General features: G+C 32.1%; 1 protein-coding gene across 3 annotated transcripts in view; it reads left to right on the forward strand.

Annotated features, from left to right (window-relative positions):
- Window positions 1-746: 746 nt before the first annotated feature.
- NKCC (sodium potassium chloride cotransporter) overlaps window positions 747-15782 on the forward strand; it is a 38079-nt gene continuing 23043 nt past the window's right edge. The window contains exon 1 of one of the 3 annotated variants that reach the window (XM_012287689.2): window positions 747-1375. The gene's annotated coding sequence lies outside the window, so the exon portion shown is untranslated. Of the gene's footprint in view, window positions 1376-9590; window positions 9798-15782 lie in introns of those variants that run through there. The other 2 variants (XR_013038590.1, XM_012287690.2) reach the window with 2 other exon arrangements.

Consider the following 15782-nt stretch of genomic DNA (forward strand, 5'->3'; position numbering starts at 1 on the left):
AGGTGTGGAGATACTGCACGTGGCAATACAAGGCGTGGTAATACTACTCAAGGTGATACAACGTGTGGAAAAGCAATATACATATGACGATACAAGGCGTGGAGATAGAATGCGTGGAAATACAGCGCGTGATAGTACGACGCGTGGAGATATGATACGTGGAGATAGGATGCATGGTAGTACTACGCGTAGATATCAGATGCGTGGAAGTACTACGCGTAGAAATACGACGCGTGGAAGTATTATGCGCAGATATTCGACGCGTGGAAGTACTACGCGTAGAAATACGACGCGTGAAAGTACTATGCGCAGATATTCGACGCGTGGAAGCACTACGCATAGAAATACGACGCGTGGGAATACTACGCGTAGAAATACGACGCGTGGAAGTACTATGCGCAGATATTCGACGCGTGGGAATACTACGCGTAGAAATACGACGCGTGGAAGTATTACGCGTGGAAATACGACGCATGGAAGTACTGTGCGCAGATATTCGACGCGTGGAAGTACTATGCGTAGAAATACGACGCGTGGGAGTACTATGCGCAGATATTCGACGCGTAGGAATATTACGCGTAGAAATACGACGCGTGAAAGTACTGTGCGCAGATATTCGACGCGTGGAAGTACTACGCGTAGAAATACGACGCGTGGAAGTACTATGCGCAGATATTCGACGCGTGGGAATACTACGCGTAGAAATACGACGCGTGGAAGTACTACGCGTAGAAATACGATGTGTGTGGAAATCTAGCGTACAGTAATCCAACGTGTGGAAATCAAACGCGTAGTAATCTAACATATAACCATACACCGCGTGGTAATATAAAATTATAATTAGAACCGACCATCCCCCAAATAAAAATCCCACTTATACCACAAACTAAAAAATATTTTCCACATCCCAAAAAAAATATAAAAAAGCGAACACAAAGAAAATACATCATAGAGTATAAAAAGTGTTGTTCCACGATCATGTACGATACTTCTGACTTTCAAACGATAATGAACTGGTCCGTATCAGTTTTATCCGGTAAAATAATCGAGCATGTCTTACGACATCTTTCATTGTCCAGTAATACATTCGTGGCGACCAATGAAGCCAAACAATTGCTTTTTAATTGGTGACGTGTGTCTCGACAATTGAACTCATGAAGTTTGAAATAAGCGCGTCGATTAACCAGTACAATAATTTATGAGCGGTCATTTAGTACCGTTTCAGCCTGTTTCCGCGTGATTATTAATGTGTTCGCTGTCGCGAGTGATTCACAGATTTTTTTTTCATTATACGAACTGATCGTGGGAGTGATAGCCGAAGTTTTAGAAATGCTACTGCGATCTAGCTTGCGACTTCTTACGGAGGATAACGTTGGTGAGCATTGTTAATCGGAATAAATTGACGATTCAATTGTCGATTATTCTTTCGTTAAATGTTCTTATTTTAGATGCTTGATAAATGTTTTTAGATTTTGGCAAATTTCTGGCGTAAGTGTAGAAAGTATAGCTTATTTTTTTTAATAAATTGCTAGCGTTTTAAATTTCCTACTCTTTAATACTACTTACAAGAAATAATTTTTGCAGCAGTTATTTATTTTGCATATTCATTTACTTTAATATTTAAGATAATTATTTTTTCTATTTAATATATGTATACTACAACAAGATGTTACTATATTGTGATGCAAACGAGATAAGATAAATTTGTAAAACTTTTGAGAATTTTATTATAGAGTTACTATAAATTAGTATTACTAAAAGAATGAGTTATACAGGCAACTCAAAATCATAATTATGGTATTATTATGTTGTATAATTGCAACAAGATTAGAACGGAAGTCATTGTGCAATATGAAAACCTTATACAAGAAACTATTTATTTTTTTAATTCAATAAATCATCTTGGAAAACACAGTGATATTCGCAGTCCCGAACTGACGTTACGGTCTCCATTTTGTGACAAAAATCGCTGCCATTTCATTCTCATAATTGGCCACGGATATCGCAGAAAAATCTGACACACGTGACGGAAAAGCAGTAACGTTTTTTTCCACATTATCCACGATTTGATTACTGGAGATAGACTCAATTCATATTATCTCAAACAATCAAGTTTCTTTTACAACGACAAAAGTTTTACCTTCAAAAAATTCTACGTAATTTATTTAATATATAAAAAATCAGTTCGACAGAAATAAACGATTAAAAATATTTTGTATGCCATTGATTTTGTAATACAGCTGTTGTTTGTTCGCCATATTTGCTTTCGATAAAAATGGATATAATTTGTGAATTATGTCTTCAATGGAATGCAGGAAATTTTATTAATAGCAATATGTGAAATTGTTCATTTTACATTAAAGGAAAGATTCATGTTGACGATTCAAACGATGAAGTCATACTTCTACTTGAGAATTATCCGCTAATCGAAAAAAATTACTCACACGAAGATGTTGCAGAGAAATCGGTTCTGACCGGAAAGATTCGGTTATTTTCTTCTTTCACAACGCGGAATGCAACGTGGTCTTCAGTCGAAGCGGCTGAAGGAGAATTGCGTCTTCGACGTTGCACTGATACACGCTGTTGGAAATTATGATATGTTATTTCAATGAAGAATCGTCCTAATAAATTTGGAAATTTGTACATTTCTTAATTTGCTAGTTTTCAAATCTTTTAATATTTAAAATTTTATATTCAAACTCGTAGACTTCATTTTCAATTGAACATTTTGAATGTTGAATTCTGAAGGTTTCGAATTTGCAATATAAAAATTTTCAAATTGTCAAAGCGTTAAATAGTAAAAATTCCTAAGGTCTTAAATTTGTGAGCTTGGTAAGTCTTCAAATTCTAAAAATTCCAAATTCTCAAACTTCTAAATCGTGAAGTCCACAAATTACCAAACCCCAAAATTCTCAAACCCCCAAATTCCATCATTCCCAAATTCCCAAACCCCCAAATTATCAAATCTCCTAATTCCATCATTTCCAAATTCCCAAACCCCCAAATTCCATCACTCCCAAATTCTCAAACCCCCAAATTCCCAAGCCCCCAAATTGTTAAATCTTCCAATTCTAAAATCCCCGAATTCCCACGCCCCCAAGTTGTCAAATCTCTCGATTCCGTCGTCCCCAAATTCCCAAACCCCCAAATTCCATCATCCCCAAATTCCCAAGCCCCCAAATTATCAAATCTTCCAATTCTAATATCCCCAAATTCCCACGTCCCCAAATTGTCAAATCTCCCAATTCCATCATCCCCAAATTCCCAAACCCAAAATTCCATCATTCCCAAATTCCCAAACCCTCAAATTCCATCACTCCCAAATTCTCAAACCCCCAAATTCCATCATCCCCAAATTCCCAAGCCCCCAAATTTTCAAACCCCCAAATTCCATCATTCCCAAATTCCCAAACCCCCAAATTGTAAAATCTCCCAATTCTATCATTCCCAAATTCCCACGTCCCCAAATTACCAAATCTTCCAATTCCACATTCCCCAAATTCCCAAACTCCCAATTGTCAAATCCCAAAATTCTCAAACCCCCAAATCTCCAAATTCCAAAATTCCAATAACCCCAATTTCCCAAACTTCCAAATCCCTAAATCCCCAAATTCCCAAACCATCAAATCTCCAAATCCCCATACAATAAACATTAACCTCTCTCTCCCAAAACCCATTAATATCACCTCAAAACTGCAAGCAAATTATCGAATCAATCGACCCAACTGGCTAATTGTGAATTAATTACTCGACATTTATTCCCAACTTTCGATACGAATAATTCGACGACCGAGAATCGAGCACATTTCCATCCTCCCCAATTAAAATTTATCTCTCACGTCACACAAGTTTTATGCTTCAATAAATAATTTCTAATTTTCCAGAGCGATTTTAATTTTATGTCGCACGATCTTATGATTAACGAGTACAGTTACGTCAAACAACAAAAACCGTCGTTCCACTTTCAAAAGCTGTTCCAACTTTTTTACTTTTTTAAGGAAACAGTCGTTCTCGTTAACATACAGAAAAAGAAGCGTGTATCGTGTTTGTTTTCATTCATTCATAACGTAGGATGTTGTTTCAATAAACTGTCGAAGATGCAAGCTTATTAAATGTGACCTTAACATGATTGCACGTGTATTACTTCCTTTCAAGGAAAATTGCAGTTTCAGCATCGTCGTTTGTTTTAAAGAAAACAATATAGTAAAAAAGAATATATAACATAGTTTGCTAGAGGACAGTCTACCGATTGCTACTAATGTATTGGACTTGAAGTTGTTTCAGAAAAAATTGCTTTCGTGGAACGTTCGTTTGAATAAATTACAAATTACAGTGGACTCTTGTATTACCATGGAGCGGCGGGAGGTCCGCCATTTTTCTAATAAATTCTGTATTACCTTGCAGATGAAATAATCACTTTATTTACGATAATTCTTCTGTACACTTCTTGGCTAGTTTAGGTTACTTGCTTAAGGAGATAATTATTGATTTACTAATAATTATTATTCATTTACTTCGAATGTTAGGTTAACATTCAATGAACAATACCTCACACAAATATATAATGTCTCACAAAGATATATATTAGTAAAACAGTATATAATATATATTTTACATATTAGTTAAAGAATATATACATTTTGTATATTAATAGAAATTAACCATGTTCAAAGGATCATATACTTGTCACTACTTTAAAAATTCGTTGTTTGAGTGATCTGTACAGACGCCATTTAATAACAGTATCAGAGTGCAATCATCTTTGAGCATTATAAAATAGTATTATTAACAGAAGTGTAATATTAACATTGTTTTTAATATTCTTCATCTCAATGTGGTTTTGAATATTCTGTCATATAATATTTTTTTATTTTAAATCATAGCTGTAGTTCTTGGGAAGAATATCAATTAATAACAATGTCAAAGTAAAATTATTGTAAGGTGTTGTTAAAAAAATGTCAATTAATAACAATGTCAAAATAAAATTATTTTAAGGCGTTGTTAAAAAAATGTCAATTAATAACAATGTCAAAATAAAATCATCTTAAGGCGCTGTTAAAAGAATGTTAATTAATAAAAATGTCAAAATAAAATCATCTTAAGACGTTGTTAAAAAAATGTCAATTAATAAAAATGTCAAAATAAAATCATCTTAAGACGTTGTTAAAAAAATGTCAATTAATAAAAATGTCAAAATAAAATTATTTTAAGACGTTGTTAAAAAATGTCAATTAATAACAATGTCAAAATAAAATTATTTTAAGGTGTAGATAAAAAATGTCAATTAATTGCAATGTCAAAATAAAATCATCTTAAGACGTTGTTAAAAAATGTCAATTAATTGCAACGTCAAAATAAAATTATCTTAAGGCATTGTTAAAAAAATGTCAATTAATAAAAATGTCAAAATAAAATCATCTTAAGGTGTTCTTAAAAGAATGTCAATGAATAACAACGTCAAAATAAAATCATCTTAAGGCATTGTTAAGCAATATCATTTAATATAAGTATAATGTTAATACATTGTTTAATATTCTTTAATGTATTATTTTTTTTTTAATTAATAACAAGGACTGTTTGTACCATAACTGTATAAAGTAAAACGATCGTTAATATTCAATATTCGTTAGGCAATTACAAGAGCAATAATTGGTATTTATGAGGCGTATACTAATCGAACCTGGTGAACTTGAAGAGCGTAACTAATGCGAGAAAAACGATGACAAGCGTAGAGAGATAATCAACAATTGGTCTACTTTTTTTCCTATGACAAAATGCTTACACTCCACTGCGTTCGATAACGTATCTTCGCAAGGTCGTCTTAAAAGCGTGGGCGTGTCTGCTGCCAAGGTACAACGTCACAATTTGCGTTCGCAATGCTTTATCCCTGGTGGAGATCCTCCACAAGATTGTTGACAGAATGTTAACAACGAGTTTCTCGATGATAAAAAGTTTCGTTTAATGGATTCACCAAGGTGTAGATAAAAATGACATAAAACTTGAAATAAACAAAGCTTCAGTCGTTGGCGAGTTACACATAAACGCTGCTAGAACTAAACAGAAAAAAACACTGTGTAATAGTTTCGAGTACATCACTGTTAAGGGTAGTTCATGACGTCATCTGATAAATTAATAATTCTGTAAATATTTTTTTATATATTTTAAGTAGTTACCGTAACAAATGTGGAGGACTTGTTTAAAAATATATAAAGTAATTGGTCATTTTTAATGATAGTAAAGAAACTGATAATTTATTGTTTGAAGTACATGATGTAAGTAAAAGATGTTACAAGACACTTTACAAGAACGTGAAGTTAATCCAATCAGATATTGCATCAAATTAAACAATCAATATCACACTGTTCAACAACCTATCATCGATGAAGTCACACAATCAACGTACATATTGCAGTTACACTTGTCAGTCATAAAGCAAGATTCAATTGATATACACACACAGAGATTTTATAAATCCAATCATTGTTACAAGTGGCAATTATAAACTGCTTAGATTTATTTCAGATTTTTATAACTTACTGATAACGTTAGAAAACAAATTTTTAGAATCATTTTACCTTGTAAATATTATTTACATCATCCTAATAACTGTATGATTTTTTAAATACAGCTCCTATCATTTTTATTGTGGTTTCTTTATTTTAAGTATGATAAAATATGGCGCCATTAAAATTGTACACTTAGTGTCTATTTTATTTTATTCATATATGAAAGTTGTTTGGATCTGCATCATTCTCCCTCTTCAACCCTTAAAAATCATAACGGAGTTAAATTTAATGTAAATTGTTTATCTTTTAACATAAAGATATTTTGATGTATAAAAACATGTAGAAATAATGTTCATACATTAGCAACAGTGTTCACGCATTAGTAAAAATCAATTGATAAGACTGGATATTAATTTGGAGAAAATATAGGTTACTCTAAACATAAGCGTGACGAAGCTATGTACATGGTCAAATTTTTCCAAAAACACCCGAGAAGAACGAGAACGATGCATCCTCATCGCAAAACTAGGGTATGGTTCGTACCGTTCTCGCAAAGTGCCTCTTTCTTCGCATCAGCCGCTTTTCATCCGTCACCGAAATATTTTTGAACGTAACTAAACAGACCATCGACCTTCGCGATCAAATAAATATCCTTCCCTTTAACTAGTTACAGTCGTACACCCTCGTAACCACTTTTCAATTTTCGAAGAAGGCGAATATCCTGGCGAGGTGTCTAATTGAGCGTGTGTCATTTATACACGTTCTTAAACGAAAATGATCAACCGCGGTATTTATAGAGATCCGCTCTAAACAGAAATGATGCTTCCCGGAATACTGTTTGATACATGTTTTATGCTTTCGGGAAAATAGTTTGGAAATTTGTGGGTTATGGTATTCGTGGATTCTACGTTTATGGAATTAGAGTCCCAGAAAAAGGGAAGAAAAAAGAAAGCAACAGAAAGACACGTATTTAAATATCTACATGTTTATTTATCTATTTCAATTTTTAATTTTATGACTGTTAATTAGCATGTTATCTTTAAAGCAGTTGTATGTCTTATCATAAACGAGAAATAATGGTTATGTTTGTGAAAAAAATGCGTTTTTATCACTGAGAAATTATTTTGGGTTTCAGAATATTTTTTGCGATAACAAACCTTGAAAAAAGTAGATGTATAAAATTTATTTTAAGGAAGAAAAATTATATCTGCGTAATAAATGATAATTTATATTCTAATAGAATAGTTTAAATAAAAGTTTGATTTATATTTAAGAGCCAACGTGTAGGGATGACAATAATGGTATTCCTTTGGGCATACAACAATAAATGAATTAATAAGGAGCTTTGTCACGGATATTGCTACAAAATTATATTTGAAAAACAGATTTTACGACGTATTATAAACGTATGCTTGAAGTTTAATATGAAAAAGTTGTGTGATATGGAACACGAATTTCATTATTTTCTGTTTTAACGGATATTTGAAATTCTCGTGTCTGGCTAATCCTGTGGGAAATACGTTATTAAATTCTAGATTGTCCTTTTGCCATGTTCTGGTGTCTGTATAATTGCATGAACCTGTTAACAAATTTATGAATTTGGTGCTTAGAAGTTTGGTATTTCGAAGGTTTTTCATTTTCGATGTTTTGTGGGTTTTTGAGATTTTATGTTTTCTAATTTGGAGGTTTTTCAAGCTTTCAAATTTTTAAATTTACAAATTTACAAATTTACAAATTTACAAATTTACAAATTTACAAATTTACAAATTTACAAATTTACAAATTTACAAATTTACAAATTTACAAATTTACAAATTTACAAATTTACAAACTTACAAATTTACAAATTACCTAATTGCTAAGTTACCACGTTTTTAAATTACTAGGTAACAGTATTACTAAATTGCAACGTTACCAAGTTATCAAATTACAGAGTTACCAAGTTACCAAACCATCAAGTTAGCAAGTTATAAAGTTACAAAATTATCATGTTACAAAGATATCAAGTTACCAAGTTATCAAGTTACAAAGATATCAAGTCACAAAATTATCAAGTTAGAAAGTTATCAAGTTACAAGACATCAAGTTTCCAAGTTATCAAGTTACAAAGGTATCAAGTTACCAAGTTATCAATTTACACAATTATCAAGTTACAAAGTTATAAAGTTACAACGATATCAAGTTACCAAGTTATCAAGTTACACAGTTATCAAATTACAAAGATATCAAGTTACCAAGTTATCAATTTACACAATTATCAAGTTACAAAGTCATCAAGTTACACAGTTATCAAGTTACAAAGCTATCAAGTTACAAAGGTATTAAGTTACGAAGTTATCAAGTTATAAAGTTATCAAGTTATAAAGTTATCAAGTTACACAATGATCAAGTTATCAAGTTACAAAGTTAACGCGTTACAAAGTTACCAAATTATCAAATCACCAAGCTGCCAATTCACCAAGCTACTAATTCATCAACCTATCAATTCACCAAAATACCAAATCACCTATCTACCAAGTCACCAAGCTACCAATACATCAAGCTACTAATTCACCAAGCTACCAAATCACAAATCTGCCAATTCAGTAAACTACTACATCCCTAAGTCATCAAGTTTTCAACTTCCAAAGTCACCAAGTCTTAGAGTCACCAAGTTACCAAGTTTCCACATTTCTAAACTTGAAAACTATCCAATTTTTGAATTCCTCTACTCGCAAACATCTACATTTCCCCCTTCCCAAAGCAGCAAATTACCAAACTGAAAATTGCATCTCTCACAAATTATCAAATGCACAAACTCAAAATCATACCACTCTAAATACATACATCTCCACATATTCTTGCAACCCTTTCCGCCCGTTACATCCCTCCCCGAAATCGCGTCGCATCGACACAAAATCTATCAATTGATAGGTCTTTGACTCCGTCCAATAAAAACCACCTACATCGCCTTGTTATTTTTTCGCGCGTTCGTTCGCGCGCTGGCAGCGCGTGCTCGTCCGTGTGGCCCGCGACACATGTGTCGGTTGCCCGCGCGAGCGCTCCGCTGCCGCGCGTGTATTTAAGTGGGTGTACACGCGTGTGGTTGAAAGAGTTTTATGGGGAAAGGGAAGCTCGACGCATGCTTCCTTCCTTAATGTCGGCCGGCTCCGAAGGATTCGAGTGTTGCACGGTGTTCAGTGGCTCGCGTTGGATCTCCGCTGATCGTTCAAGCCCGCGAGTGGATCGCGTGCGATCCGTGAATCACTGGATCGCGTTCCCGAACTTCTCCGCTGTCAACCTCGGCATCTAGTGAGTGCATTTTCTATCGTCGACGAATTTTTATACCCTTTTCCCTGTTTCTGTGTTCTCCAATTTATTATACGACTTTTACATCTGTAGAAACCTAGGGAAACTTTCATCTAGTTCTGTTCTCGTGCGTGACAGCTGTAGTTCGCTGGTAAAATATGTAGTGGAGAAATAAGATTTGAAATTTAATCTTTAGTCAGATCTGACTTGAATTTGGTATTCAAAATTCTGGAAGTCGTGGAGGGTGATTTGTATAAAGACGTGTGGGTTTACTCAGTGATTTGGTACCTTTAGAAAGAACGCGAATTTTGTGAACGAGAGCAAATTATTTTTTTTTATAACATCTACTATTTCGAAAATTTCAATGTATTATATATTTTTGAAAATATCTTGGAGATGACACTTTTACATCGCTATAGTGGCTAATATATGATAGATCCTAGATGTGTGGACACTCTGCGTTGTAAACTTCACCCCCGTCAGGGTTTAGTGACTCGTTCAGTAAAATATGAGAAAAGTACCTTGCTTATATGACACCTCTTTCCCAACCATTTTTGATTTTGAAGATAAATAGTCTCGTGCATGCAACAATTGTTTCAATCATTTCTAAAAATCATTTCTGATTTCTAATCAGTTAAAATGAATATTATCAGGTGTTTTGTTGTGGTTGTGATGTGGAGTGAAGATGTGAACTTCCATATATTTACTCGATTTTGAATAAAGTCAAAAAAGATTTTGAAGTATGGAATACAGTTATTGGAGTCTTCAATATGATTTTCAATATGACTTCGAGTGTAAAATGGCGTTGATTTGATAGGGGAATTGTAGTTTCTTTTGGAAGACGTAGAATATGAAGGTTGTGCACTGGTTCGATATCGTTTATCGATGAAATCAATGATTGAATGCCGTTTGGTGGTGATAGCAGATGATCAATATCCGGTGTCAATATTTCAGGGTTATGAACATTTAGTACTCATAATGTATTTACGATATTTCACGGGAAACTGGAAATAATGGAATACTGGTAATAAATCTTAACTTTGTAGTATGGAGACGTGTAATATTGAACAGTTGTGAAATAACGAAAAATATTATAAAATTTTCAAACATTAAGAAAAAGTATTAGAAATTTGAAATATTAAGGAAAAATATTAGAAATTCGAAATATTAAGAAATTTGAAATATCAATCAAAAATATTTTGGACCTAATATTAACAAAAAATATAAAAAACTTCACCTAACATCACAAAAATTGATAGATGAAAGTAATCGACATCAGATGAATAGTAAAAACAAAGAAAATTTCAAATTGCATTGAAACAACTTGCAGATACGAGAATTAAATAGTTTCTTTTCCATGGTTTCACCTATCAGTTTAGTTTCACGAAACGCTGTCTCGCGAGTGAAGTTTCATTACGTATTTAGAGGCTTGAGATAGCATATCAATAAAACTGTCACCTTGTTACCCATTGTCGTACTTGATTTTGTCATTGTACTTTCAGTGATTCGAAATTATTTCGATTTCTTCGATTGATGGAATTTTTAGCTCTGTCGAGTTGTGACGCCATTTTGTAGAAATGTTAAATGTCGCATGTTGTTTTCGTATACGAAATGTGATTTCTAAAGGAATTTCTCTTTCTTTCATTTTTAACATTGAAATTCTTTTGTTACGATGAAATATTATGTATGTGATTGCATATGTAATTCATTGAAAAATTATACACTTAATATTACAAGTGCTGTAGATTAATATTAACAATATTGTCTTAACAAAGGACCTTGAAACATGAGTAATTGATCTGATAATTTTCTTCGAATTTACAAAAACATTCTGATAGTCATTCTCCTTTTACACTTTTTACAGTATAAAATAGTGCAATGTAAAAGGTTCTCTATATAGATACATACTATTTATTATATCAGAACGCTACTAAACATAATAAAGTCCTAAATCGTAAACTGTTATGTCAACAAGCTAAATATGCTTGTCTTTCCCATAAAAATTATTCTAATTAATACGCCAAATTTATCAAATTTTCATTCACACGTTTCGACGTTTTTAACTCGTGTTATTCATTTTTACCATTTTTCGAGGCTGTACGTTTATGTAATAGCGCAGAGTGATACAAATTTGCAATGCTAATTCGAACCGCTTATATCTGTTCGTTTCCAGTTAGTAAAATACTAATAGATTCATATTTTGAATACAATTTTACGTAAAACATTATTGTTACTTACTTAATATCTTTCACTAAATTCGAAGATGGCCATTTGTTTCACACGGGTGCAATCATTATTTTAAACAATTTCTTTCTAAGGTTTATTACTGCCATTTTTTACAATGATTTATTACGTAGTCCTAATTTATTATGAATTTACAAAATAGTATCACAAATCATGGTTATGATTATTGTGAGTTGTTACAAGTTTACAGTGCAATGTTACAGATAATGTTCTAATTTATTATGAATTTACAAAATAATGTTACAAACCATAATTACAATTATTGTGACTTGTTAGAAGTTTACAGTACAAAGTTACAGATAATGTTCTAATTTATTATGAATTTGCAAAATAGTATCACAAACCATAATTACAATTATTGTGACTTGTTGCAAGCTTATAGTATAATGCTACAAATAATATTTCAATTCATTATGAATTTTGCAAAATAGTATCACAAACTATAACCATAATTATTGTGACATGTTACAAGCTTATAGTACAATGTTACAAATAATATTTCAACTCATCATAAATTTTGCAAAATAATATCACAAACCATAACCATAATTATTGTGACCTGTTACAAGCTTATAGTATAATGCTATAAATAATATTAAAATTCATTATGAATTTTGCAAAATAATATCACAAACCATAACCATAATTATTGTGACATGTTACAAGCTTATAGTATAATGCTACAAATAATATTTAAATTCATTATGAATTTTGCAAAATAATATCACAAACCATAACCATAATTATTGTGACCTGTTACAAGTCTTTGACATAGCACTAAAAATAATAATTAAAATTAATCTGATATATTATGCATCACAAATTCATAGCCTAAGATTGCAAATAATAATTGTAACATTCCACCTAACATTCTAAATAACATACCAAATAACATTCTACAAAACCTTCCAAATAACAATAATCCAATTTAAACCCCCATGTAACATTCCACCTAAAATTCTAAATAACATACCAAATAACATTAATCCAATTTGTAACATTCCACCTAACATTCCACTTAAAATTCTAAATACCACACCAAATAACATTCTACAAAACCTTCCAAATAACAATAATCCAATTTGAACCCTCATGTAACATTCCACTTAACATCCCACCTAACATTCCACCTAAAATTCTAAATAACATACCAAATAACATTCTACAAAACCTTCCAAATAACAATAATCCAATTTGAACCCCCATGTAACATTCCACCTAACATCCCACTTAAAATTCTAAATACCACACCAAATAACATTCTACAAAACCTTCCAAGTAACAATAATCCAATTTGAACCCCCAAACTCCAAATCTCGTGATCCCCCACTAAATCCCCAAAGTGTCAAATTGTCACAAATGTTTTCACTCGATGAAATGAAATCGCAATTGTATCAAAGACAGAAATAGAAGGATTTTCACCGACGAAATATAAGTCGCGATATTAATTCTTATCGAACCACGTTCCTCGCACGAGAACTCATCTTTGAAGTTTAGCTGCAGACGCGAGCACTTAACCAAGACTTGATCTTCAACTGATCCCGCTATAAACCTCTAACACGTCTGTATACAACGTGTACAAGGCCGTAGATTCGTGTATGCCGAAAGAAGCTAACGTAATCTAAACTTTTTCTTCGCGAACTGCCCTGTATCTGTTGCCGAATACAGATGTTGCTGGATACATCAAGGAGCAAAAGAATGGACGCAATATTTGACCGCGCGCGCCAAACTTTTCCCTTTTTATTCTCGGAAAAATGCCGAACTTTCGGCTTTGTTTGAGAAGTTTTATTTTATAGGCGGATGTTTGATTACTCTCGAAATTTCCAAATTTTTCGGAAGGACTTGTGGAAAATTGGAAATTAAAAATGTATGAGATTTGCAAATATTTAGGTGTGCTAATTTAATCATTTGAGAACGTGGAGACGAGAATTGAAGATGTCTAACAGTGAAAATTGATGAATTTGAAAATGTAGGAAAATGAACATTGAAAGACTTGAAAATATAGAAAAGTGCAAGGATTTGAAGATGTCTAAATTTAAAAATTAAATAGTGTAGAAAAATGAACAAACTTATAAATGTCCATCAATAAAAATTGAAAAATTTGATAATATAAGAAGATGAATAAATTATCAAATATCTGTGTAAATTAAAAAAATTTGACAGTATAAAAAAATGTAAAAGAAATTAAATATGTGTAACAGAGAAAATTGAAGAATTTGAACATGTCTGTAAATTTAAGGATTTAAAAGTGTAGAAAATTAACAAGTTTGTAAATGTCCATCAATGAAAATTAAAGAATTTTTCAACCTAAGGAAATGACAAAATTTTCAAATAACTGTATAAGTTTAAAAAATTGACAATATAAAAAAATAAAAAAAATTAAAAATGTCCAACAGTGTAAATTTAAGAAAAATATACATGCGAGTCTTTTATACAAAAATAAAATAATACATCTTCATTATTTAATAAAATACAATTCACTATATTTTTCAAGTTCTTCTCTTGAAAAATAAATTTTTGTACTAAAAAATTTCATACAAAAATTTCATTCTTAATTTCAAACACTGCAAATTAAAATTGAAAACAAAAATGAAGTTAATCAACTTCCAATCTACGTATTATTGATTTGATGAAATTATGGTTTCACAAGAATTTTAGAAGGACTATAGTAGCGAACACCCTCTGTAGAACTTACACCATGACAATTGTATCAGTTCCATCCACCTTCCTGATCGATACTTGGTCCGACTTCCTCATTCTTATTCGTACGTGATATCTGATATGGGGAAAACAGGAAGTATAGATATTTGTATTCACAAAGTAAATATTCTATTTATCTGAAAAACTGAACCGACCTTGTATCTCGTTACTTTAACTAAATGTGATCCGCAGAAACTTTTGCAATTTTTTATTTTGATGTATGCTGGTGGTTGATGTGGTGGTTTAAGACACTTGTAATATTTGTTGTGGGGTGTTACTGTTTTTTGGGGGTGGATTTGGGGATTGGAAGATTAGAGGAATTTGAGAGGTTGGGATTTGAGAGGTTGGGGATTTGAGAAGTTTGGGGATTTGAGAAATTGGGGATTTGAGAAGTTGGGGATTTGAGAAGCTGGGGATTTGAGAAGTTGGGGATTTCAGAAATTTGGGATTTGAGAAATTGGGGATTTGAGAAGTTGGGGATTTGAGAAGCTGGGGATTTGAGAAGTTGGAGATTTCAGAAATTTGGGATTTGAGAAGTTGGAAATTTGGGAAATTGGGGATTTGAGAAGTTGGGAATTTGAGAAATTGGGGATTTGAGAAGTTGGAATTTGAGAAGTTGGAAATTTGAAAAATTGACGCCCTGCAAATTTGGGCATTGGAGAACTGTGGAATTTGGAAATTTTGGAATTGGAACTTGGTAATTTGGAAATTTGGAAATTTGGAAATTTGGAAATTTGGTAATTTGGAAATTTGGAAATTTGGAAATTTGGAAATTTGGCAAATTAGAAATTTGGAAATTTGGAAATTTGGAAATTTGGAAATTTGGAAATTTGGAAATTTGGAAATTTGGTAATTTGGAAATTTGGAAATTTGGAAATTTGGAAATTTGGCAAATTAGAAATTTGGAAATTTGGAAATTTGGAAATTTGGAAATTCAAACCTTGAAAATCCACAAATTCACAAATTTAAAAATTCCCAATTCCAAAAATTAAAAATTGCTGAATCTTTAGATCTAATCACCTCCACAAATTAACCAAACGATCG

The sequence above is a fragment of the Megachile rotundata genome, chromosome 6, assembly GCF_050947335.1.
Source record: "Megachile rotundata isolate GNS110a chromosome 6, iyMegRotu1, whole genome shotgun sequence".
NCBI classification, from domain to species: Eukaryota; Metazoa; Arthropoda; class Insecta; order Hymenoptera; family Megachilidae; genus Megachile; species Megachile rotundata.